We start from the raw sequence: 26,621 nt of genomic DNA, 5'->3' as shown, positions 1-26,621 counted from the left end.
TATAATAGAAATTACTACATAAAATGTATTCACAATCAAAGGAAACACATTACAAAAGACAGTATGTTTAGGAAAAGACCACAGAATGGGCTGAAAGGGAACATAATTATGAAACAAAGACAGGATGAGAAACAAGCTCGGGTTCATTTAGGGATGTATAAAAACTCTAGGTCCAACTACTTGTTATTAGACAATCTTCATAATGAACCTGCTCCAAAAAAGTCGAAGTGGATATGAACTTGGTGCTAAATGAGTTTAGAAATAAAACAAAGCTGCAAAAGACTTCTTTTATCCTCCGTCAAATTAGAAAAACCAAGTAGGTCTTTGTTCTTGTAATAGTCTATTTGCTTAAACACATAGACAAGTGGCAGGGGAATCATTTAAATGTTTGCAGGCAGTCAACCACATTAAAGAAGCACAAGAAAACAGGCTGAACTCTGAAGTCAAACTGCCAACTTTATTCTAATTAATAACCCTAAATTGTGTAGCTATTAATGGATTGCTTACATTTGGGAGATATGAATGTTGAGGCTAGAGGCTGAAATTAGAGGTAAAATAAAACAAAATCATCACCATATGTGAAATTTTTGGTAATCCATGTAGTGGTAAATGGAGATTGTACATCTTTTGAGATTTAAAAGATTCTATGATATGAATAGTATGTGACAGCCACAATGCTTTTATTTCGTAATTATGTTTCAGTCCTACTTTTACATTGGTTTATCCCTCACTAATCTGTCATAGAATCACTCTGTTATCCATCTAGTCCAAAATTCCCCTCCTTAAGAGTTGCTTATAAATGCAAAATTGAGAAAGTGTGCATGCTCTACGAACTTAAAATTCGTAGGAACATATAGTCTCTATCTTCGCTTTCTATGTTTCACTTTCATGGGAGGACCTTGCTTCAAACTTCACTGAGATAAAAGGCTATCATAAAGCAGGTTAGAAATTTCAACTGCAAATAGTGATAATTTCTGCCTTAGGCCATTTGGGCTGGTATAAAAAATATCGTAACTGGGTGGCTTATAAACAACAAACATTTATTTCATACAGTTCTGGAGGCTGGGGAAGTCCAAGATCATGGTGCCCATAGACTAGTATCTAGTGAGAGCCTGCTTCCTCATTGGTGGTGTTCTTTTCACTGTAACCTCACTTGGTGGAACGGTGAGGGAGATTTCTCAGCCTCTTTCATTAGGGCACTAATCCCATTCATGAAGGGCTCTGCCATCATGACTTAATCAGCTCCCAAAGTCCCCACCTTCTTTTTTTTTTTTTTTTTAAGATTGTATTTATTTATTTGACAGAGAGAGACATAGCGAGAGAGGGAACACAAGCAGGGGGAGAAGGAGGGGAGAAGCAGGCTTCCCCACGGAGCAGGGAGCCCTATGCGGGGCTCGATCCCAGGACCCTGGGATCACAACCTGAGCCGAAGGCAGACGCTTAACGACTGAGCCACCCAGGCGCCCCCCAAAGTCCCCACCTTCTATTAACATCAGTTCTGGGTTAGGATTCAACATACGAATTTTGGGGGAGTGGGGGGACACAAAGATTCAGTCTACAGCAATTTCTAAGTGCAGATAATGCATCAGGTCCCCTTCCCTTCTTGCTCCACTGGATACCCTGTTTTATCAGATTGCCTAGCCCACAGTGAAAATTAATAAATACATTTTAATGAAATTTTAAAAAGATTTATTTATTCATTTTAGAGGGCGAGTACAGTGGGGAGGGGCAGAGAGAGTTCCAGGCCTGGAAGAGAACTTTCCTTCTAGCTCTCAGAAGAAACCAAACCTGTTAACAGCTTCACCTCCGACTTCAGCATCCAGAACTGTGAGAAATACATTTCTGTTGTTTAGGCCACCCAGTCTGCGGTGCTTTGTTATGGCAGTCCTAACAAACCAACTGATCACCTCATAAACTGATTCTCTGACCTTGCACTATTACATCATTAAATATATTTCGTATTTATTTTCTTTTTCTCATCACTAAAATGTAAATTCCATGAAGGCAGGGAGTTTTTCTCTCATCCATTGATGTTTTTCTCAGTGCTTTGAAAAATGTTGGACACATCATACATGCATACGTGTATAAATATGAATTTTTATTAATGCATAATCATTTCAGGTAGGCACTAAGAACCAGGTGAAAAGTGAAAGTCACTGTAACTCTGGGCTAATCTTAATGATCTCATATGTAAAAATAAAATGTGGGGATTCCCTCAAAGTATAGAGGATCCCATCATTCTGCGAAGGAATGAATATTCAGGTTTTACTTTTTCACTACTTGAAACACATTTAGTCTTTGTACTTTGACATCCTTTGATGAAGTTCCTTGGATCCAAGGATTTTGTTTCTTCTACCTTTCTGTGTAGAACTTAGGGGATACTTGTGTTTCTCCTTGTTTTTAGAAATTTACCAGTGAGTCTTCTACATTGTGACTTGGAAGTGAAATAAGTATGTGTATATTTAAATTCTCCACTTCATTTTCAAAATTAATAGTAGGTTGGAAATTCTTGTTAGTTCTGGTAGAAATTTAATTTTTCATGGAGAAAAATTTTAAAGTTGTTTATGGAAAGGAATGACTATTAAAGAAAATTTAGCTTCATAAAATTACATAACTTCCTAGTTGGACTCATTGGAGTTCCTTTCTCCCTGTATTCTTTGAATTAACTAGTTAACAGATAACTGTTAAGTTTATCTAACCTTGGGCGCCTGGGTGGCTCAGTTGGTTAAGCGACTGCCTTCGGCTCAGGTCATGATCCTGGAGTCCCGGGATCGAGTCCCACATCGGGCTCCTTGCTCAGCAAGGAGTCTGCTTCTCCCTCTGACCCTCCTCCCTCTCATGCTCTCTGTCTCTCATTCTCTCTGTCTCAAATAAATAAATAAAATCTTTAAAAATAAAAAAAATAAAAAAAAAGTTTATCTAACCTTTATTTTGGAAGCAGTTACAACTTGCATTGCAAGATTAGTTCAGATTTTATTATTAATTTTATCCTTGACCTCAGTGGTTAAAACTATTAACTAAGGTAATGCTAATTGTGGTGGCGTTTTTTTGATTTAGACACTTGTCCACTAGGAATTGGACCGAGACCAATTCATTTCATTCTGGCTACTGAAAAGACATCAAGCTGTAATGATTTTTGGTCACTGTCCAAGAGTTTACATTAATATAAAGGGCACATAGGGTAAACTCAATCATAAATACCACCCTTACATTTAGGGGGATGTTTTTGTACTAAACTGGGTGAAATAATGTAGAAACTATAAATATATTTTAATATTTTGCAACCTAATATGAAACATCCTTATATGTTTTATTCTGATATACTATCATTTTCATCAGATGAAAATGACAGTGTATATGAAATCTGTATTAAAAACTAAGAAAGGGGTGCCTGGGTGTCTCAGATGGTTAAGTGTCTAACTTTGGCTCAGGTCATGATCCTAGGGTCCTGGGATGGAGCCTGGCATTGGCCTCCCTGCTCAGTGGGGAGCCTGCTTCTCCCTCTCCTTTTACTGCTCCCCCTGCTTGTGCTCTCTTGCTCTCTCTGTCAAGTAAATAAATAAAATCTTAAAAAAAACTAAGAAAGATATTATTTGCTTCATTCAACAAATATTTGATTGCCTAATATTCCTATGGTACTATAGAAAGAATACATAGGTCCCAAATGAGTAAGGCATGACTGTGGCCCTCAGGAGATTTATGGTTTAGTAAAAGTAATGAGATTGGTAAATTGATAATAAATGCATATTTAAGATAATTGATAACATTGATTGAATACTCATCATGTACCAGGCACTCTTTTAAGAGCTTTATATACATATACCAATCAAACCTTTTTTTTTGAGAGAAAGAGAGAGAGAGAGTGAGAGTGGCTGAGGGAGAGGGAGAGAAAGAATCTTAAGCAGGCTCCACACACACCCAGCATGGAGCTGAAGCAGGGCTTGATCTTGACCATGAGATCATGACCTGAGCTGAAATTAAGAGTTGGATGCTTAACTGACTGAGCCACTCAGGCATCCCTAGGATAAAATTTTTAAAAGCAGTATAAAAACAAAACAAAAACCCTGCAAACTTGTTTAATGACTCGCATATGGCAGAAACCAAGTCTATGTTGGAGGAACTTACAGGGTGTCTTAGGAAGGTTGGAATAGACCTCAAAGCATCTGGATATGTGGAACTCTAGAATGAGGTGTCATCTTCAAATAGACAGGCTAGTTTGTTACCAAATCTTCCTCCTGTGCATAGAACTACACTACCTTTCTCATCCTCCCTTGTAGATAGGTGTAGCCATGTGACTGAATTCTAGCCAGAGGAATATATACTGAATAGACATTGTAATGTATAGAATATACAATATATAGAGAGTATAGAAATGCTATAAAGTCTATAGACCTCTAGGTCAGGCCTACAAAACCACCCATTTATGACTTATTTTTCTTGCTCTTCTCCTGTTGCAGGTGGTCTGTGGATCTCAGAAGCCAAATAATGAAGATCAGAGATCACATTCACAGTATGGAAGAGTCCTAGATCCCCAAATCACAGCTTGAAGGAGAGCCAGCCACTGATTAGAAAAACCCATTTTTAGGCATTTTCCAATGAGAAATAAATGTTTACTGTTCTAAGCTACTGAAAATTTGACATTTGTGGGCTATAGCAGTAAGCTTACCTTCACTGACCTAGGGAATGTAAGATACAGAGTGTCATAAGGAGGATAGATTAAATTTGCTTTTTACCAGTGGATGAAAAGTATAGTGTTAGGTTCTAAAGCCAATAGGAAAGGTTAAAATTGCCCACTGCAAAACTATTTGTGAATTCCCTATAAAATTTGATATATACAACACAGTACAATATAAAATATAGTATACTAGTTGACCTTATACAAACTTATAGAGCATTATGTCAGTTCTTTTCACTCTTGCATTGTTAATGTCTGGCTAGTGTTAATTAATTATTCAACTTCTTCCTTTAGGATATTGATGAAACCATTACCACTTATTTGTCTGGCCACCTGAACCACACATTCCATTTCTTTATAATGGAAAAGGAACATATTCTTTCTAAAGTGTTTGGCAATATATATTGGCTATTTCAGCCTTGGTTTCTACCATTGCTGTCGAAATACTTTTTGTATGATTTCATGGAATTGAGAGGCAGTTTAATATCTTAGAAATAACACAGGCTTTATCAGGAGAGGACTTGAGTTTGAATCCTAGCTCTAGCGCTGTTCGAGTTGTGTTGTGGACTTGGGTAATAAACTTAAATTTCCTGAAGTTTTGTTTTCCAGTAGTGAATTGGAGATAAAAATACACACATTGTAAGATTGTTCAGAGATAGGGGTGCCTGAGTGGCTCAGTCGTTTAAGTGTCTGCCTTTGGCTCAGATCATGATCTCAGGGTCCTGGGATTGAGTCCTACACTGGACTCCCTGCTCAGTGGGGAGTCTGCTTCTCCCTCTCCCCCTCCCCTTGCTTGTGTTCCTTCCCTCGCTTTGTTTCTTTCTGTCAAATAAATAAATAAAATATTTAAAAAAAAAGATTGTTCAGAGATGAAAATATGCACATTGTAAGATTGTTCTGAACATATATATACCCATAATATTTATTGAGTACTTACCATGTTGTGTCTTCTAAAACAATTGCTCTATCATAAGTTTATAATATTTTCCAGGTTTCTGTGCTTTATTAAACCTTTTTGCTTTTGGTCTGTACATGTCACACATTCTATTCGGTGTTTATAGAATTCCCAGCTCAGGGATAGACAATGTTTTCGTTTATTTTCTTCTCTCTCTCTCTTTTTTTTTCTCTTTCCAAATCTCCCATTTACCATTATATTTACTTTCAGCATATTCTTTTTTTTTTAAAGATGTATTTATTTATTTGAGGGGGGAGGGGCATAAGGAGGGGGAGATAAGCAGACTTCCTGCTGAGCAGGGAGCATGATGTGAGGCTCCATCCCAGGACCCTGAGCTCATGACCTGAGCTGACATTAAGAGTCGGATGCTCAACTAACTGAGTCACTCAGGTGCCCCCATCCAGCATATTCTTAATTGTTTACTACATCATCTTTAAGATTGGTTACATATATTAAAAATATATTTTTAAATTAATATATAAATTACTAAATTTTAAGTTTTACACTTATGGCAACCTTAGTAACTAGTTCAGGAAGGTGCTATTATCCTCATTTAAGAGTAAATGACTTGCCTGATGTTCCACATTATTTAGTGACAGAGCTAGGACTAAAACACCAATTAACAATTACTGAGCACTTAGAAGCTGTGTAACATTTTTCATATATTAACTAATTTCATGCTCATAAAAACTCTATGAGCTAAGTATTATTATTATTACAATCAAATCATACATCAGAAAAAGGAGGCAGAAAGAGGTCTGCGTTGCTAAGTATGGTAACATAACTACTGTTAGATTTGGAATTTGAACTCAAATATGTGTATTTCTTAATCATGCTACTATGTTGATTTTCACTAGAGTGTATACAATATTTGGTGCTGTGACTAATACATCCTATCAGTGAAAGACATTGTTATTGAACTATTCAGCAATCTGAGAAGGTCAACATAACTAAATCATCTTGCTGTTGTACAATTCAGAGGAAAGTTTAGGAAGATGTAGAAGGTACATGTGTTGGCATTGGAAATCTTAAATGCCATGTTTTGCATCTACATGCTTAAACATCAAACATTATTATTGTTTACATTTTTATTGTTTAAATTTTTAAGACTTCAAGTTAAAAAAACAATGAGCAAATGTATAAGATGAAAAAAATTTCAATTCTAGGATTGAATCTAAAAGACAAAAAGAAAAGTAAAATAAAATCCCAATTGTACATTTACTGGAAAACGTTTTTTACTATGTCATGGGATGAATTTCAGCTTTTAGGAAAAATATGAAGGTAAAAGCAAAAAATAGATTATTTAAATCATTAAAAATCTAATGTGATTTTTTTTGCTTTATACTGAGTATTTATATTATGAAGATCTGTAAGTATATGCTATATATCAGTTTGATGAGATTATTTTAGACAGCTATGTGCATTATCTGTTGGTAGGCAGAAACATTTTTTTCAGTAACACTACAGCCACACTTTCTAGCTTTGGCTGAAGTTTGAAATGTATCGGAAAATACACTGTCACTGTTTCACATTTATTCCTTCTAGGTGATATCCACATAAAATGAACTCATTTAAAAAGTTAAAGTTTATCATTTTCTAGCTGACACTGTGGTCTCAACCTAGGGATTGAAAATGAGGCTGTGCTTCTTCTCCCTCTCATATAGTTACGAGAAACATGAATTTTGCAGCTGGAATTCAGCTGACAAATTTGGTTGCGATCCAGTTGTCATAGTTCTGTAAAAAGACAGCAATAGGTATGGTCACAGAACTAATTATGTTGATTATAAATGTGCTATTTTTTAAAAAGCAGCCTTTGTAATTTCTTTGTATATGATTTATAACCCATTTATTTATTTTCATTTATTTAGACATGTATATAAAATAATCCTATATTTTATACAATGTATCCAAATTAAATTCACATTTATACTTACACATATTTTCATCCTACAATCTCTCACTAACATTTGTTACTTAAAAACTTTAATTTTCAATAGCTTGCCATCTACCTGGGGGTGATTAATTGTGGGTCAATGGAGAATACTGAAAGAGAGACTGGATAGCTTTTTGCTTCAATCAAATTTAATTGAAATATTTACTGTTTATTATGAAAGCACGAGGATTAGAAGTGATTCCAAAAAATTCCTATGGGTTGTGCTTTTAAGTGAGAAAGTGAGGTTAGAGGACTTGTAATGACACTGTTTTTGGATAATAATTGTGTTATTTACTTAAATTATAAATCGATCGGGTGGGAATGGGGAGGAGTGAAAGAGTTATAAAGGGGCTACCAACCCAGCTATTTATAGGCACCACCACAAATTAGAATATATAAAAATAATTTAGACACTTTTTTCCCTGTTCTTTAATCAGCTGATGGACAGAGATACACACAACAACCCTAAGCCTGTGAATTCAAAATAAAATTGTGAAATGAATGCCTAAATTAGCACAAGTAAACAATTGATTCTGACTGGTGAATTATGACAGATATCATCAAAGAAGTTATATTTGGGGGTGCCTGGGTGGCTCAGTTGGTTGAGTGTCCAACTCTTGATTTTGGCTCAGGTCATGATCTCGGGGTTGTGAGATTCAGCCTGTGTTGGGCTCCATGCTGAGCATGGAGCCTGTTTAAGATTCTCTTTCTCTTTCTCCCTCTCCCTCTGCCCTGCCTCCACTCTCTCCTCTCTCTCTCTCTCTCTCTATATATTTATTTGAACTGAGTTTGAAGGGTAAATAAGACTTCAGAAATTAGAAAGGAGGAGGAAAGATTTTCCACACACAGGAAATAGAATGACCAGGGACATAGAAGCATGGCAGCATATGATTGTACAACAGTGAGTGACCTTTTATAACTAAAGATGGATGCACAGTTGGGTAAGGAACAAGGAGGGGTGGAGACAAAGCAAAAACTCGGGGTAGATTTCATTTTGAAAACCTTAAATGCCACTCTGTTATGGATATTTATTTTTGGTCTGCCTATCACATTGCTCTTCTTTTACCAAAAGTATCTTTTTTGGGAAGGTGTGTGTGTGTTCAGAGATTATCTTGCAAGAGCCACTCATGATCAGACCTAATGACAGACCATTTTTTTTTTGGAATGTGCAGCTTTTGAGTAACTTGGACCTGCTGAGTTAACCATTTGCTACCCACAGATAATGCCAAAATTAGTAGAGAATCAGCAGCATCTAAAATGCTAGAGTCGGCGCGCCTGGGTGGCTCAGTCGTTAAGCGTCTGCCTTCGTCTCAGGTCATGATCCCAGGGTCCTGGGATCGAGCCCCGCATCGGGCTCCCTGCTAAGCGGGAAGCCTGCTTCTCCCTCTCCCACTCCACCTGCTTGTATTCCCTCTCTCCCTGTCTCTCTCTGTCAAATAAATAAATAAAATCTTAAAAAAAAAATGCTAGGGTCTATCAGCGGCGGGGTGGGGTGGGCGGTGAAGTTTGAAAAGAGTACTGAAGTTACCATAAGGACTCATGAATTTGAAACCAGGAGCATGTAGTGCAATTAGGCAGGCTAGATGAGTTTGGAGAGGGATGTGGGTTCTGAATCATTGCTTAGCTGTCATCTGTGATTTGCTTTTATGAGCTTACAGTGACTACATGCAAAGACAGATTAATAGGATCCAAACCCAAAAATAATTCAAGAATAAAACTGAAATAACCAGAGAAGAAAAACTAAACATTTAAATTTTTGCTCCCTCTTCTTTCTCCCCGAAGTAGTTGGCTCTTGCTTACTTCTTCTTCCCATGATTCTAAATCCCCAAAAGGAGAATAAGATGCCCAGAGTTAGGTGAAACATTTTTTTTTGCTTTAAGGCAAGGGCAAAGGCTAACCTTAAGGTGGCAGGATCTGTGGGTGCTGTATACATAATGTATTGAGTCTTATCTTTGGCGGACTCTTTTCCAGCATTTGACAAATGGGGTAGAATATGAAGCTTTGTATTTTAAACCTTAAAGGAAAGGAAGTTATATATTTTTCAAGAACAAATTTTTTTTGGTGGCTAGATAGAGAAACATTAGCTATATGAGGTAAGTAAAAAGGAGCTATTGTTTCCATAGGATGAAAGAGAATACAAAATGGAGTGACAGATAGTAAATATCCACTACTTCATGCTTTTGCATAGGATTGGTCCCTCTTTCCTCTCCACCAGATCACATCAAGTTCTCTTTTGTTATACTCTCACTCCACACCAATATTCCTTTTCTGACCCATAAACTCCTAGCCAGAGCCCTTACTCCTCACTTCTTGATGGCTCACTCAGATGACTAATCCTTAGCTGCTCCCCAGATGCAATGCTTACTCTTCTATATCATATTTTTCAGAAGCACCAAACTCATCAACTGCATGGGTACAGATTCTGTTTCTTTTATTTTTATTTTGAGAGACAGAGTGCATGCACAAGGGGGACTGAGTAGAGAAAGAGGGAGAGAGAACCTTAAACAGGCTCCATGCTCAGCAGGGAGCCCCATGTGGGGCTTGATCTCACGACCCTGAGATCATGACCTGAGCTGAAATCAAGAGTCGGCTGTTCAACCTACTGAGCCACCCAGGTGCCCCCACATTCTGTTTCTTGTGAATGAATGCTCCAAGTGGTTGGTTAGATATAGTCCTCAGAAGATTGGAAGCAGGGAATCTAACTGGATATGTTTCCGTTGGAGTGACTCTCTTTTCTAAACAATGTGACTAATAAGGCACCTAACACATAGTTGAGACTCAATAAATGTTTGTTGGTGTTAATCAAGGCCAATAACGACTTTTTTTTTTTTAAAGATTTATTTATTTGACAGAGAGAGACACAGCGAGAGAGGGAACACAAGCAGGGGGAGTGGGAGAGGGAGAAGCAGGCTCCCCACTGAGCAGGGAGCCCGACGCGGGGCTCGATACCAGGACCCTGAGATCACGACCTGAGCCGAAGGCAGATGCTTAACGACTGAGCCACCCAGGCGCCCCAAGGCCAATGACTTTTTAAGTAGCTTATGGAATAGAACATCCAATAGAGAAAAATGCAGGAATTGTCTAACTGTCCTCAGTGGAGAAATGAACCAGCTGCAGCATAAGTATGAAATGCACAAGGACAAATAAAAATATTATTTTGAGGTTTATTTGGAAAATAGCTATTTCCTAAGGCCTTGCAGATTGTGGACCAGATTTTATTCTTGTGTAATTCTGTGTGACAGCTCTCTAATCTGCAGTGATTAAAACATAGTATTTCAAGACATGTCTTTGTTATTTTATTATTTATAAGAGTAGTTTTCATTGTTAATACTTTGCAACCTTCCCAAACTTTGCATTACCTTCCCAAAGTAGTGAAGTTTATTATGCGAAACAGAATACTCTCACCAACTTATAAATATAATGACTGATGGATTTTGAAGATCTATATTATATTAAGGAAAAGAAATGGACATATAATAGGAAATATAAATTGAAATAAATATTTATTCCTTTTTCCTAATCCTTGAATTATTTTAAGTTTACATCTGTAATGAATAGGGATCTTTCTCTACATCAAACCCACTGGAAATTTTCTCCTTTTCTTTTCTTTTTATTTATTTATTTTTTTATTCTTATGTTAATCCCCATACATTACATCATTAGTTTTAGATGAAGTGTTCCATGATTCATTGTTTGTGCATAACACCCAGTGCTCCATGCAGAATGTGCCCTCCTCAATACCCACCACCAGGCTAACCCATCCTCTCACCCCCCTCCCCTCTAGAACCCTGTTTGTTTTTCAGAGTCCATCGTCTCTCATGGTTCATCTACCCCTCCGATTTCCCCCGCTTCATTCTTCCCCTCCCGCTACCTTCTTCTTCTTCTTTTTTTTTTTTTCTTAACATATATTGCATTATTTGTTTCAGAGGTACAGATCTGAGATTCAACAGTCTTGCACAATTCACAGCGCTTACCAGAGCACATACCCTCCCCAGTGTCTATCACCCAGTCACCCCATCCCTCCCACCCCACCCCCCACTCCAGCAACCCTCAGTTTGTTTCCTGCAATTAAGAATTCCTCGGGGGCGCCTGGGTGGCTCAGTTGGTTAAGCGACTGCCTTCGGCTCAGGTCATGATCCTGGAGTCCCGGGATCGAGTCCCGCATCGGGCTCCCTGCTCGGCAGCGAGTCTGCTTCTCCCTCTAACCCTCCTCCCTCTCATGCTCTCTATCTCATTCCCTCTCTCAAATAAATAAATAAAATCTTAAAAAAAAAAAAAAAAGAATTCCTCGGAATTCGGAATCCTCGGAAAAAAAAAAAAAGAAGAAGAAGAAGGTAGCGGGAGAGGAAGAATGAAGCAGGGGAAATCGGAGGGGTAGACGAACCATGAGAGACGATGGACTCTGAAAAACAAAAGGGTTCTAGAGGGGAGGGGAGGGGGAGGATGAGTTAGCCTGGTGGTGGGTATTGAGGAGGGCACATTCTGCATGGAGGACTGGGTGTTATGCACAAACAATGAATCATGGAACACTTCATCTAAAACTAATGATGTAATGTATGGGGATTAACATAAGAATAAAAAAAAGGCATTATCAGAGCAATTGGTGAAACTTGAATTTGGTCTTTAAGTAAAATATAAAAAAAAAAAGAATTCCTCATATCAGTGAGATCATATGATACATGTTTTTCTCTGTTTGACTTATTTCACTCAACATAATACCCTCCAGTTCCATCCATGTCGTTGCAAATGGCAAGATCTCATTCCTTTTGATGGCTGCATAATATTCCATTGTATATATATACCACTTCTTCTTTATCCATTCATCTGTCGATGGACATCTTGGCTCTTTCCACAGTTTGGCTATTGTGGACATTGCTGCTATAAACATCGGAGTGCACGTACCCCTTCGGATCCCTACTTTTGTATCTTTGGGGTAAATACCCAGTAGTGCAATTGCTGGGTCATATGGTAGCTCTATTGTCAACTTTTTGAGGAACCTCAATACAGTTCTCCAGAGTGGCTGCACCAGCTTGCATTCCCACCAACAGTGTAGGAGGGTTCCCCTTTCTCCGCATCCCTGCCAACATCTGTCATTTCCTGGCTTGTTAATTTTAGCCATTCTGACTGGTGTGAGGTGGTATCTCATTGAGGTTTTGATTTGGATTTCCCTGATGCCGACCGATCTTGAGCACTTTTTCATGTGTCTGTTGGCCATTTGGATGTCTTCTTTGGAAATATGTCTGTTCATGTCTTCTGCCCATTTCTTGATTGGATTCTTTGTTCTTTGGGTGTTGAGTTTGATGAGTTCTTTATAGATTTTGGATACTAGCCCTTTATCTGATATGTCATTTGCAAATATCTTCTCCCATTCTGTCGGTTGTCTTTTGGTTTTGTTGACTGTTTCCTTTGCTTTGCAAAAGCTTTTTATCTTGATGAAGTCCCAATAGTTCATTTTTGCCCTTGCTTCCCTTGCCTTTGGCGATGTTTCTAGGAAGAAGTTGCTTCGGCTGAGGTCAAAGAGGTTGCGGCCTGTGTTCTCCTTTAGGATTTTGAAGGACTCCTGTCTCACATTGAGGTCTTTCAACCATTTGGAGTCTATTTTTGTGTGTGGTGTAAGGAAATGGTCCAGTTTCATTCTTCTGCATGTGGCTATCCAATTTTCCAACACCATTTGTTGAAGAGACTGTCTTTGTTCCATTGCACATTCTTTCCTGCTTTGTCGATGGTTAGTTGACCACAGAGTTGAGGGTCCATTTCTGGGCTCTCTATTCTGTTCCATTGATCTATGTGTCTGTTTTTGTGCCAGTACCACGCTGTCTTGATGATGACAGCTTTGTAATAGAGCTTGAAGTCCGGAATTGTGATGCCGCCGGCGTTGCTTTTCTTTTTCAACATTCCTCTGGCTATGCGGGGTCTTTTCTGATTCCATACAAATTTTAGGATTACTTGTTCCATTTCTTTGAAAAAAGTGGATGGTATTTTGATGGGGATTGCATTGAATGTGTAGATTGCTCTAGGTAGTATTGACATCTTCACAATATTTGTTCTTCCAATCCATGAGCATGGAACGTTTTTCCATTTCTTTGTGTCTTCCTCAATTTCTTTCATGAGTATTTTATAGTTTTCTGAGTACAGATCCTTTGTCTCGTTGGTTAGATTTATTCCTAGGTATCTTATGGTTTTGGGTGCAATTGTAAATGGGATCGACTCCTTAATTTCTCTTTCTTCTGTCTTGTTGTTGGTGTATAGGAATGCCACTGACTTCTGTGCATTGATTTTATATCCTGCCACTTGATTGAATTCCTGTATGAGTTCTAGCAGTTTTGGGGTGGAGTCTTTGGGGTTTTCCACATGAAGTATCATATCATCTGCAAAGAGTGAGAGTTTGACTTCTTCTTTGCCAATTTGGATGCCTTTGATTTCTTTTTGTTGTCTGATTGCTGTGGCTAGGACTTCCAATACTATGTTGAATAACAGTGGTGATAGTGGACATCCCTGCCGCGTTCCTGACCTTACGGGGAAAGCTCTCAGTTTTTCCCCATTGAGAATGATATTCACTGTAGGTTTTTTATAGATGGCTTTTATGATATTGAGGTATGTACCCTCTAACCCTATACTCTGAAGAGTTTTGGTCAAGAAAGGATGCTGTACTTTGTCAAAAGCTTTTTCTGCATCTATTGAGAGGATCATATGATTCTTGTTCTTTCTTTTGTTAATGTATTGTATCACATTGATTGATTTGCGGATGTTGAACCAACCTTGCAGCCCAGAGATAAATCCCACTTGGTCGTGGTGAATAATACTTTTAATGTACTGTTGGATCCTATTGGCTAGTATTTTGGTGAGAATTTTTGCAACCATGTTCATCAGGGATATTGGTCTGTAATTCTCCTTTTTGATGGGGTCTTTGTCTGGTTTTGGGATCAAGGTAATGCTGGCCTCATAAAATGAGTTTGGAAGTTTTCCTTCCATTTCTATTTTTTGGAACAGTTTCAGAAGAATAGGTATTAATTCTTCTTGAAATGTTTGGTAGAATTCCCCTGGGAAGCCATCTGGCCCTGGGCTTTTGTTTTTTGGGAGATTTTGGATGACTGCTTCAATTTCCTCAGTGGTTATAGGTCTGTTCAGGTTTTCTATTTCTTCCTGGTTCAGTTTTGGTAGTTGATACATCTCTAGGAATACCTCCATTTCTTCCAGGTTATCTAATTTGCTGGCATAAAGTTGCTCATAATATGTTCTTATAATTGTTTGTATTTCTTTGGTGTTGGTTGTGATCTCTCCTCTTTCATTCATGATTTTGTTGATTTGGGTCCTTTCTCTTCTCTTTTTGATAAGTCTGGCCAGGGGTTTATCAATCTTGTTAATTCTTTCAAAGAACCAGCTCCTAGTTTCGTTGATCTGTTCTACTATTCTTTTAGTTTCTATTTCATTGATTTCTGCTCTGATCCTTATTATTTCTCTTCTCCTGCTGGGTTTAGGCCTTATTTGCTGTTCTTTCTCCAGCTCCTTTAGGTGGAGGGTTAGGTTGTGTACTTGAGACCTTTCTTGTTTCTTGAGAAAGGCTTGTATTGCTATATACTTTCCTCTCAGGACTGCCTTTGCTGCATCCCAAAGATTTCGAATAGTTGTGTTTTCATTTTCCTTGGTTTCCATGTATTTTTTTAATTCTTCTTTAATTTCCTGGTTGACCCATTCATTTTTCAGTAGGATGCTCTTTAGCCTCCATGTATTTGAGTTCTTTCTGACTTTCCTCTTGTGATTGAGTTCTAGTTTCAAAGCATTGTGGTCTGAAAATAGGCAGGGAATGATCCCAATCTTTTGGTACCGGTTGAGACCTGATTTATGACCTAGGATGTGATCTATTCTGGAGAATGTTCCATGGGCACTAGATAAGAATGTGTATTCCATTGCTTTGGGGTGGAATGTTCTGAATATGTCTGTGAAGTCCATTTGGTCCAGTGTGTCATTTAAAGTCTTTATTTCCTTGTTGATCTTTTGCTTAGATGATCTGTCCATTTCAGTGAGGGGGATGTTAAAGTACCCCACTATTACTGTATTGTTGTTGATGTGTTTCTTTGCTTTTGTTATTAATTGCCTTATATAATTGGCTGCTCCCATGTTAGAGGCATAGATATTTACAATTGTTAGATCTTCTTGTTGGATAGATCCTTTAAGTAGGATATAATGTCCTTCCTCATCTCTTATTACAGTCTTTGGTTTAAAATCTAATTTGTCTGATATAAGGATTGCCACCCCAGCTTTCTTTTGGTGTCCATTAGCATGGTAAATTGTTTTCCACCCCCTCACTTTCAATTTGGGGGTGTCTTTGGTTCTAAAATGAGTCTTTTGCAGACAGCATATGGATGGGTCTTGTTTTTTTATCCAATCTGATAGCCTGTGTCTTTTGCTTGGGGCATTTAGCCTATTTACATTCAGGGTAACTATTGAAAGATAGGAATTTAGTGCCATTGTATTGTCTGTAAGGTGACTGTTACTGTATATTGTCTGTGTTCCTTTCTGGTCTATGTTGCTTTTAGGCTCTCTCTTTGCTTAGAGGACCCCTTTCAAGATTTCCTGTACGGCTGGTTTTGTGTTTGCAAATTCCTTTAGTTTTTGTTTGTCCTGGAAGCTTTTTATCTCTCCTTCAATTTTCAATGACAGCCTAGCTGGATATAGTATTCTTGGCTGCATAGTTTTCTCATTTAGTGCTCTGAATATATCCTCCCAGTCCTTTCTGGCCTGCCACCTCTCTGTGGATAGGTCTGTTGCCAATCTAATGTTTCTACCCTTGTAGGTTACATATCTCTTTTCCCGAGCTGCTTTCAGGATTTTCTCTTTGTCTATGAGACTCGTAAGCTTTACTATTAGATGTCGGGGTGTTGACCTATTTTCATTGATTTTGAGAGGGGTTCTCTGTGTTTCCTGGATTTTCGTGCCTGTTTCCTTCCCCAAATTAGGGATGTTCTCTGCTATAATTTGCTCCATTATACCTTCTGCCCCTCTCTCTCTTTCTTCTTCTTCTGGGATCCCAATTATTCTAATGTTGTTTCATCTTATGGTATCGCTTATCTCTCGAATTCTCGTGATCCAGTAGTTGTTTATCTCTCTTTTTCTCAGCTTCTTAATTTTCCATCATTTCATCTTCTATATTACTGATTCTCTCTTCTGCCTCATTTATTCTAGCAGTTAGCGCCCCCATTTTTGATTGCACCTCATTAATAGCCTTTTTGATTTCTACTTGGTTGGATTTTAGTTCTTTTACTTCTCCAGAAAGGGTTTCTCTAATAACTTCCATATTTTTTTCAAGCCCAGCTGGTATCTTTAAAGTGATGATTCTGAACTCTAGATCTGACATCGTACTAATGTCCGTATTGAGTAGGTCCCTGGCAGTCGGTACTACCTCTTGTTCTTTTTGCTGAGGTGATTTTTTCCATCTTGTTATTTTGTGCAGAGGAGAATAGATTAATGAGAGAACAAAATGCTAGCAGAGTAACAACGTCCCTAGAAAATGTACTCTAAACAAATCAGAAAAGACCTGAAGCAGTGGGAAAAGAAAGGGAAAGAGAGAAAAAAGAAGAAGAAGAAAAAAAAGAAAAAGATAAAGATAAAAACAAAAACAAACAAAACAAAACAACAACAGCAACAAAAAAACAGAATGTGATCAAATATGATCAGGCTGGTATATAGATCAGTGCCACACACTAGATTTGGGGTGTATTTTGGTCTGTTAGAAGAAAGTGCCTCCCAAAATTTTAAAGAAAGAAAAACTTATATATGTACAAAAATAAGGGTTGATATGATGAAGGGATGGAATATGACTGTAAAGATGGAAATTATAAAAAATTTTATAAAAGGAATTGATAAGAAGTTGTTTGAAAAAAGAAAGAAGATGATTTAAAAAAAGAAAAAAGGAAAAAAAAGGGAGAGAATGGGATCAGGCAGGGGAATAGAAAACACCATATACTAGAGATTTAGGGTATATTTTAATCTGTTAGAAGAAACTATCTCAAAATTTTAAAGAGAGAACAACTTATATATATAAGCCAAAAATACGGGTAACTACTATGAAGGGATAGAATAGGACTCTAAAAATGAAAAATAAAAATTAAAAAAAAAAAAGGGATTGATAAGATGTTGGTTGAAAAAGGGGAAAAGAAAAATTCAAAAAGAAAAAAAAAAGAAAAAAGACAGTTAAAAAAAATTAACTTTGAAAGACTAAAGAATCATGGTAAAAAAGCCGTGAATTCTATGTGCAGTAGTCCCTTAGCACTGGAGTTCTGCTGTTCTCATTGATTGGTAAACTTGGTCTTGGCTGGCTGTTCTCGCTGATCTTCTGGGGAGGGGTTTGTTGCCGTGGTTTCCAAACGTCTTTGCCGGAGGCAGAATTGCCCCGCCCTTGCCCCCTTCCGGCTAAGTAATCTGCTCGGGTTTGCTCTCCAGGGCTTTTGTTCCCTGCGAGCTTCCCGTACAGTTTTGGAGGCGGAGAGTGAAAATGGCGGCCTCCCAATCTCCGCCCCGGAGGAGCCGAGAACTCGGGGCCCCGCTCCTCAGTGAGCCCCCAGAGAAAAGCTGTCAGTCACTCCCGTCTCCCCGGTCTCTGGCCGCACTCCGTGCTCGCCCAGCCTGTGACCGCGCATTTCTATCTCTGGCACCTGAATCCGGGTGGAGTCTCCAAACCCAGCAGATCCCTGCGGTGCACTCCCGTGCGGCTCCTCCCGGGGGAAGAAGGTGAGTCTCCCCGGATCTGCCACTTGTTGGGTCCCTGCTGGAGGAGCAGGGGCCCGACTGTGCCGTGGATCACGGTTTATGGCCACCCCGAGCTGAGAGCCCGCACCTGGGCTCCGCCTCTGCAGCCGGCTTCCCTGCTCTGTTACCTGGGAGCTCTGCCACACTGAAGCACCCCCGGTCTTTCTGTGGGGACCCCGAGGGTCATGAGACCACACTGTCCCGGAGGGGTCCACCACCTGCTTAGCCACCAGAGTGACGTCCCTCGGCGGAGCAGACTTTTAAAAATTCCAATTTTGTGCTCCGCGGCTCTATCACTTGCCAGAAGCGGCCGACAGAGGCCCCTCCCCCACCGTCTATCCTCCCGAATATCGCCTCGGATTCACTTCTCCGCACGTCCTACCTTCCAGAAAGTGGTCGCTTTTCTGATGAGAGAGTTGTTGCTCTTCTTTTCTTCGATCTCCTGTTGGGTTTGTAGGTGTTCAGAATGGTTTGATCCCTATCCAGCTGAATTCCTGAGAGGAGACGAAATCCAGGTCTCCTACTCCTCCGCCATCTTGCTCCGCACCCCTCCTTTACTTTTCTTATAGTAAGAGCTTAAAATGGTCATTCAAACCATCCAATAACCAATAAAATACCATACATTCAAATGGGAGCGTAGAACCTTCTTCATCACTTTCTAGATGTGACAGCTCTAGCTAGTTGCAATAATTTTGTTTGATGAGGTCTGCCTCATCAATTTGCTATTTGAAAGGTCTAGCTAACAAGACAATCTCTTCACTGATAGAAAGTTATGAATTTTCCATGATAAACTGATATTTATGGAATTGTTCTTTATTCTAAATTATTATACTCATGATCTTCAACCCATTTATAAAGATGAATCAAAAACTATTTGAAAGACTTATTTATTTATTTATTTTTTAAAGATTTTATTTATTTGACAGAGAGAGACACAGAGAGAGGGAACACAAGCAGGGGGAGTGAGATAGGGAGAAGCAGGCTTCCTGCTGAGCAAGGAGCCCGACATGGGGCTCGATCCCAGGACCCTGGGATCATGACCTGAGCCAAAGGCAGATGCTTAAGGACTGAGTCACCCAGGGGCCCCAGACTTTTTTTTTTTTTTTTAAAGTAAGCTCTAGGCCAGCATGGGTCAAGAGTCACATGCTCCACCGACAGACCCTTGAAAGACCTTTTTAACTCTGTCCATATTTTTGTTTCCCAAAACTGGAATAGAGAAAACAAGTTCAAAAGTGAGGTAATGATTCTTAGGGGAAAGCTTGTCCCTCATGGTCATAGCAATACCTATTTATATTTTAAGAAATAATTTAATACGTTGTTTAAAAAAATGCCTGTTTGTTGTCTCACTATTCTAAGTGAGAAATGGATTGGCAATTAACATGTGGCAACTCTCTGATGCTTTAATAAATGGGAAGGAGCTGTTGGAGCAATTTCACAAATTAACTGACCCTAACAGGGGGATATACTGTGCCCCATGTTCCAAAGGGGGAAATGAGTATAGCCAGCTTAAAATAAATTCTAAAGTTGTAGAACATATCTAAAAGATAAATACTTCTGAGAGGCGAATTTGGGGACAGCTTTACATTTTCTTGTCCTAGTCTGGTAACAGAAGGCATCATTTCTATCCTTCCATTCTGACCTCATATGTTATAGAACTAGTTTTGTCTTCAGTTCCAACCCTATGAGAGGAAGTCTAAGTTATATTTCCATAAAGTTACTTTAATAAACTCTTCATGATTGTATTATGATTTTTTTTTCCTTTGGTGACTCTTGTTTGTACCTATGCAACATTCCATGTTTAAAGGTCACATACTGAGTATTTTATTTATGTGTCATTCTGGAAAAGACAAAGCTCTAGTGCGGAGAACAGATCAGTATTTTGCAGGGGTTGGGACATGCTGTGATTACAAACAATAGCCTAGGGAGTTTTTTTGGGTGGTGATGGAGCTATTCTGAAGCCTTATCATTATGGTGGTTGCATGAATTTATACATGTGTACAATTTCTTGAACTAAACACCCCAAAAGATCAACTATACTGGGTAAATTTATAGAATAAAAAAAATTAAAAAGATGATTTTATTTTTTGTACTGTCTTAATTTTTTTCTAACCTTAAATGGTAGAATGATATTTAAATGGTTTGTAGGAATTGCTGACAAAGATATTTTCAAATTTATAAATTCTTGAATCTCTAAATATCTGTTCATTTAAAAAATTTTATTTTTATTTTTTAAAAGTTTTTATTTATTTATTTGACAGAGAGAGAGACAGGGAGAGAAGGAACACAAGCAGGGGGAGGGGGAGAGGGAGAAGCAGGCTTCTTCTAAGCAGGGAGCCCAATGCGGGGGTGGATCCCAGGACCCTGGGATCATGACCTGAGCCAAAGGCAGACACTTAATGACTGAGCCACCCAGATGCCCCTAAATATCTGTTCATTTTATTGATGGTTAAAGGGATTCTGTGAAAACTTTTTGTAATACAGGCCTCAAGAAATCAGAGAAAGAGATCACCTTAGAGTTGAGGTTCCTTTATTATCTTTACCTTTTTTTTTTTTTAGATTTTATTTGTTTGAGAGAGAGAGAGCGAGCACACACGTGCATAAGCGAGAGGAGGAGCAGAGAGAGAAGGAGAGAAACCCAAGCAGACTCCATGCTCAGCACGGGGCCCAATGGGGGGCTCGATTCCACAATCCTGAGATCATGACCGGAGCAGAAATCAACAAGTCAGATGCTTAACTGACTGAGCCACCCAGGTGCCCCTATTATCTTTACCTTTTAAACTTCTCTGGTAAAATGAATGATAAGCTTCTTTCTATTAATTTTTTCTTAAGATTAAAGTGTTACAGTGCAATTTCAGTGTATTTTGCCACCTATTTTCCATATTTTTGTCAGCCTGGTGGGTAGAATGGTCTTATATTTTTAAGTTATATTTTGATTAATTTCTCTATTCATATATATGTAATGGTATATATAATATATACCATAAATATTATATAATCATAAGACCGTTTATAGTTTATATCTCCATATTTTCAAATCTGAATCATGTATTTATATAACAGTGCAGCAAGTTTATAAACAATAAAAATTATCCCAGAAAAATAAGAAGGTTAATGTCAATCCTTTCACTGGCTATGAATCTCAAAGTGTGCTAATTTCAAGTTCTAATTGAACTGGGTAATTCAGCACTTCTTTATGCCTGCCTGCAGAATGTACCTAAAAACCTGTCTCTCCCTTGAATAGTTTTGATAAACAATTAAATATTTATACTGTAATTTGTACCGTGCTGAAATTAGATAATTTTTCAGTAATAAATGGCAACACCAAAGGTGTCCAGGTTTTTAATCCCTTATTGGCCTTAGAATTTATCTAGTTACATTAAAAGGTTATGATTTCCTTCATCATTTAATATTTATCGACTTTAAACCTCAAATATTCAGTTTCTTACACACTCCTAATGAAAGAAAAAAAAACTGGTTCAGATGTATATTTATTTTTTGAATATATGAGGTTGCCCTAAGAATTTAAAACAAAGGAAAATAAATGTAACTTTTGAAATTTACTGGGCAATCAGTTTAAAATACAAATTTCAGGACTTATATTGGGTTAGGATAAGATTAGTTTTGTCAACCAGTATCCTCCTTTTCTCTCTTTCTTTATCTCACTGATTTGTTTGTTTGTTCACTAAAACTATACCTCACAATGTTCAGGGACCCAGAATATCCCAGGATGATGGTTTTTACTAATTCCATATCTTTTGAAGTTGCTAGTAGAGATTCTCTGTTGATGTTGGCAGAGGATCCTCCCTAGAGGAAGGGGAGTAAGTGAAAAGAAAGGATTGAATTGGAAAAATTTATGGGTGTGGAATGATTAAAGACCCCATCTTACTTCCCCTTTAGACCTCTCTGGTTCACTCACTGTTTATAGTGAAATTATTTTAAGTTTAAATATGTGTTTATGTGAAGTGAGTTTTAATTACAGAAGTTTTCTCAACATGGTATATATTGTGGAATTTTTTTTCCTCAAGGATCTTCCAGGTGTATCATAGTCAAATTGCACTTATAATTAATTGTGCAGAGTTGAATTTTAATTTCTACAATTTTAGGTTGTCGAGTGAGTCAGCAGAGCCAGTCATTAAAAAAATATATATATGTGACCATGTATAGTAGACAGAATTCCAAGATGGCCCTGAGGATTCCATCCCCTCCCCTTGGATGTGGGTAAGACCTGTAAATATGATGGAATATCATTCCTGTGATTATGTGACCTTATAGAGCAAAAGGAATTCTGCAGATACAAATAAACTCCTTAATAATTTGACTTTGAATTAATGAAAATGAAGACTTTCCTAAGTGGTTCTGATATAATCAGCTGGGCCCTTAAAAGAAAACAGAGAATGAAATAGTAGATCCTGCTGTCCTTGAGGACACAAACTATCATGTTGTGAACTGCCTTAGGGGGCTGGGGGAGATTGACAAGTTCTTAAAGATGGCCTCTAGGAGTTGAGAGTGTTCCTGACCTCCAGCAAGCAAGATAATGGAGACTTCAGTCCTTACAGCTTCCAGGGACTGAATTTTGCCAACAGCCAATAGGTTTGAAAGAGGACCCTGAGCTTAGGATGAGATTGCAATTCCTGGCTGCCATCTTGATTTCACTCTGGTGACATTGAGCACAGGACTAAATCTGTACTTAGATTCCTGACCCAAGGAAAATGTGAGCCAATAAATTTGTATGGCTCTAAATAGCTAAATTTGGAAGAATTTGTTATATAGCAATAGAATGCTGACATCACAAATGGGTGACTTTTAAAAAGGTATACCCAATGAAAATAAACTTTCATGAAATAATACTTATAAAAATTAGTATTTATTAGTATTAATAAGATACTTTTTTTAGAAACATTACAATACCTGGACACTTTGATCATGCAGGAGGCGTTCAACTTTCTAGACAAATTAGTGAAATTTCTAGGAGGCCAGATCATTAGGTAGAGTTTTCAGTGGTGAAGGGGTAATTGTTTATGGAATTAGAAATTCCCTCATCATTGAAAAGTAAAAAATGAATTTACTACCTTAGTCAGTACACAGATTTTGGTTATCTATCTCTAACAAAGTTAAACTATCAATTCTCAAATAAAATACGATTTGACTTTAAATGCCAAATCATTACCCTCACTGTGTTCATTAATTAACTACATTATTTTATAGGAAATGGTTGGCTAAGTTTTAAGGTTTATTTACATGAGACAGTACTGTGTATATTTTTGATGTGTATGAGAACAAATAACTGGAGATAAGCCCTAATATTCTGGTAATGAAATCTTTAAAATAAAATTGCTTGATATAAATGAAACAAAATAGTATATAAGTATGAGCCACAATGCAAGCTTCAAAATCAGTTAGCTAAGATGATTTTTAATTTTGTTTTATTTTTTGTTAGAAGATACATATTTTATGAAGTTGCAGTATGTCTTCAAATTATTGCTTGAAGTAGTCATCCTTGAATACTTCCTTTAAATGCTTCATGAATGATAGATCTACCACCTGTCTCCTCACCTGTAAGTAACAAGAAAGGTGATTTTAAGAATGATATGACCTTGCTTTATGATCTTATACTTTTTATTAGAGTCACAAACATATATTTAAACATGGGTAAGTTAGAATTGTTCTCTGTGGTAGATTGTTTTATTATTCTTAATCATGCTCTCCCTTCTCTAATCAAGAACTGTATCTCTCCTCTCACATCCACTTGCCATGTGGTTTGCCATGCTTCTGATTAGGTAAAGTACACTTTCTGACCACTTGGTCTTGGCCATCTGGCTTGTGGGAACCAATGGAATTGGAGCAAAAGAGATCTTGTTTCACTTTAAGCCAGCGGATTTAGGACATTGCCAGTTGCTGGGAACTCTTCTTGATGTGCCACGAGAACACATCCCAGTAGGAGCTGCTCCTTCAGTGTAATCTGAAAATAAAAAAACTCGTGGGGAGCAGAAGTGTAGCCTGGCAGCCAGCACTGAGCTGCAACTGATCAGCAGCCATTCACATACGACTTTTTGTCATTTTGTAAGGTTTGATAATTGTTTCCTCCACAAACCTGAACACTGTAGTCTGAAATTTAATTTTCTTTGAGATGAAAATATGACTATTTCATTTCTCTGATTAACACTTCCGTAGTTCTTTATTACCTTCAGACTAAGACCAAAGTCTTCCCTGGTCTGGAAGGTCTTGAATGTTTGGGCCCCTACCAGACTTTTTTTAACAGTTTCTAGAATTCACCATATGTTCTTTCTATGTCAGGAATTCTTTCCCTACCCTCCTTTCTCCCATTGCTTCAGACAGCAGGAACAACATATGCAAAGATCTCATGGTTATATGTAACTACATATATGATTAAATGATTAGTGCCTTTTTTCCTACTTTACTTTCTAATCAAGATAATAGGGACTGTATTGTTTGTTCAATATATTATCCACAGTACCTATCACAGTGATATATATATGTTGAATGAGCAGAAAATGAAATCAGTTCTTTTGATCTACCATCTTTACCCAAGAGACATCGCGCATTTTCAGAATTAGAGCTATGTTTTCTTAATGTTTAAAAAGTTTATTTCCAAAGACTCAGAACATAATGTTTCTAAAGAAATATAGGAAATATGCTTTTAAATATTACTGGAATATTTATTAACTCAAAAGTGTAACTAACATATTGCACATCCCTCTTTAATAATTATTTCTCATGGAGCAAAGATTCATTTTCACTTTCCTTAGTACCTAAAACTAGTTGAATGGTTTTCTGTTGCCATAGTAACACTACTCAGTTTTTACTGTGGTTTTCCTCATATTTTAAACATTATATTATTTCATTAAAGAAACTTAAGAATTCTGAGGCAAATAATATTGTCTGTTCTTCACGGCTAAAATGCACACGATTTCCTATGCTTTCTGCATACATTTAAATGTGACTTTTAAATTATACTTATTTTAATGTAACTCCATTCTCTTTTGTGTTTTGCACTTTATTTGTTCCAATTTATAGAGTCAATCTTTATTCTTTCTTAAGTTTATTTTTCTCAGTATGTGTTTTTAATAAAAAAGCATTGCTTTCATCCATCCAATTTAAGGTTTAGCTATTCAGACCTGAAAAGAAACATGGCATAATATAAGGCAGATTGAGAATAGGCCAGAAGGCAATTCTGTAGGGCATACTCAGAATTCCATTATATTAATCAAAGATTGAAGAGCATGTAGCTAAGGTGTTAACTGGAATATTGTTTGATACAATAAACATGAAGGTATAATACTTCGGTAAATATGGACCAAGATGGAAGGATGAATATTTTCCTTTCTGACTCCTAAGCAGATATAACTAGTATTCATATTTTTAGGAGATATAGATATAACATGAACAAAGAGAAAAAGTTGGGAAGGAAACATAAATAAGTTGGATTTTTCCACAAGATAGTATTCCACAAGCGTATTTTTACCAATTATTAAAATTCAATGCTCTACCTTGACAAGAAGTTTAGAATAAACTCATAATGTGTACTTTACATGTTATGTAGCAGATTCCCTGTGAAATTGGTGCTTCAATTTTGCTTCTGACAGTTACACTTTTTCTCTGAGTGTTGAATCAATATATTGGGACTTTGTAGAAATGCAGCTATGAGAATTTGGCAGAGGCCACCCATGAGTTGGTGCAATATTTAAGGGCCAAATTTTCATACTTAGTGGTGTCTGTTAGATGACTGAGTACTTTGGTTTAAGCCAAATGTAAAATGACACCTTTCTCCTTTCCACAAATAATACTATAATTATCTGGTCTTTATATTTTTATATTCTAGAATGAATGACTTTTTGAGACTTTCTTGGAAGTAAAGGGACTCAAAAATAGAGTTTGGGTAAAGGGATAGAAGAAGAAAACAATGAAATAAGGGGAGAAAGTGAGGAAGTTGTTTTATTTTATTGAATATTGAATGAAGTTTAGATTTTTGGAAGTGAAAAAAAGCAAAAGAAAGGAAGGAAGGAAGAAGGAAAGAAAGAAAGAAGGAAGGAAAGAAATAAGGAAAAAGGAAACGTTTTCTGTTAAACTTCCAAGGACACAAATTCATCATTTGAATATACAAATTTAGATTTTTCAGAGAAAAAAAAAAGTGTAGGGCTGTGCGGAAGAAACTCGTACACTGTGATAGATGATATCACAATCATTCTCTATTTTGAGGTCATTTGTATTAGGGAATCTTTTTTTTGTTCCCTGCAATTAGTGCTTTGTGTACCCTAATTAACTTAATGCCCATCAATTACTAAGTATTGTTC

The sequence above is a fragment of the Mirounga angustirostris genome, unplaced genomic scaffold (assembly GCF_029215605.1).
Source record: "Mirounga angustirostris isolate CCGP_5_RB_7025 unplaced genomic scaffold, mMirAng1.0.hap1 SCAF_2, whole genome shotgun sequence".
In the NCBI taxonomy this organism is placed as follows: Eukaryota; Metazoa; Chordata; class Mammalia; order Carnivora; family Phocidae; genus Mirounga; species Mirounga angustirostris.
Note: the sequence above shows the minus strand (reverse complement) of the source record.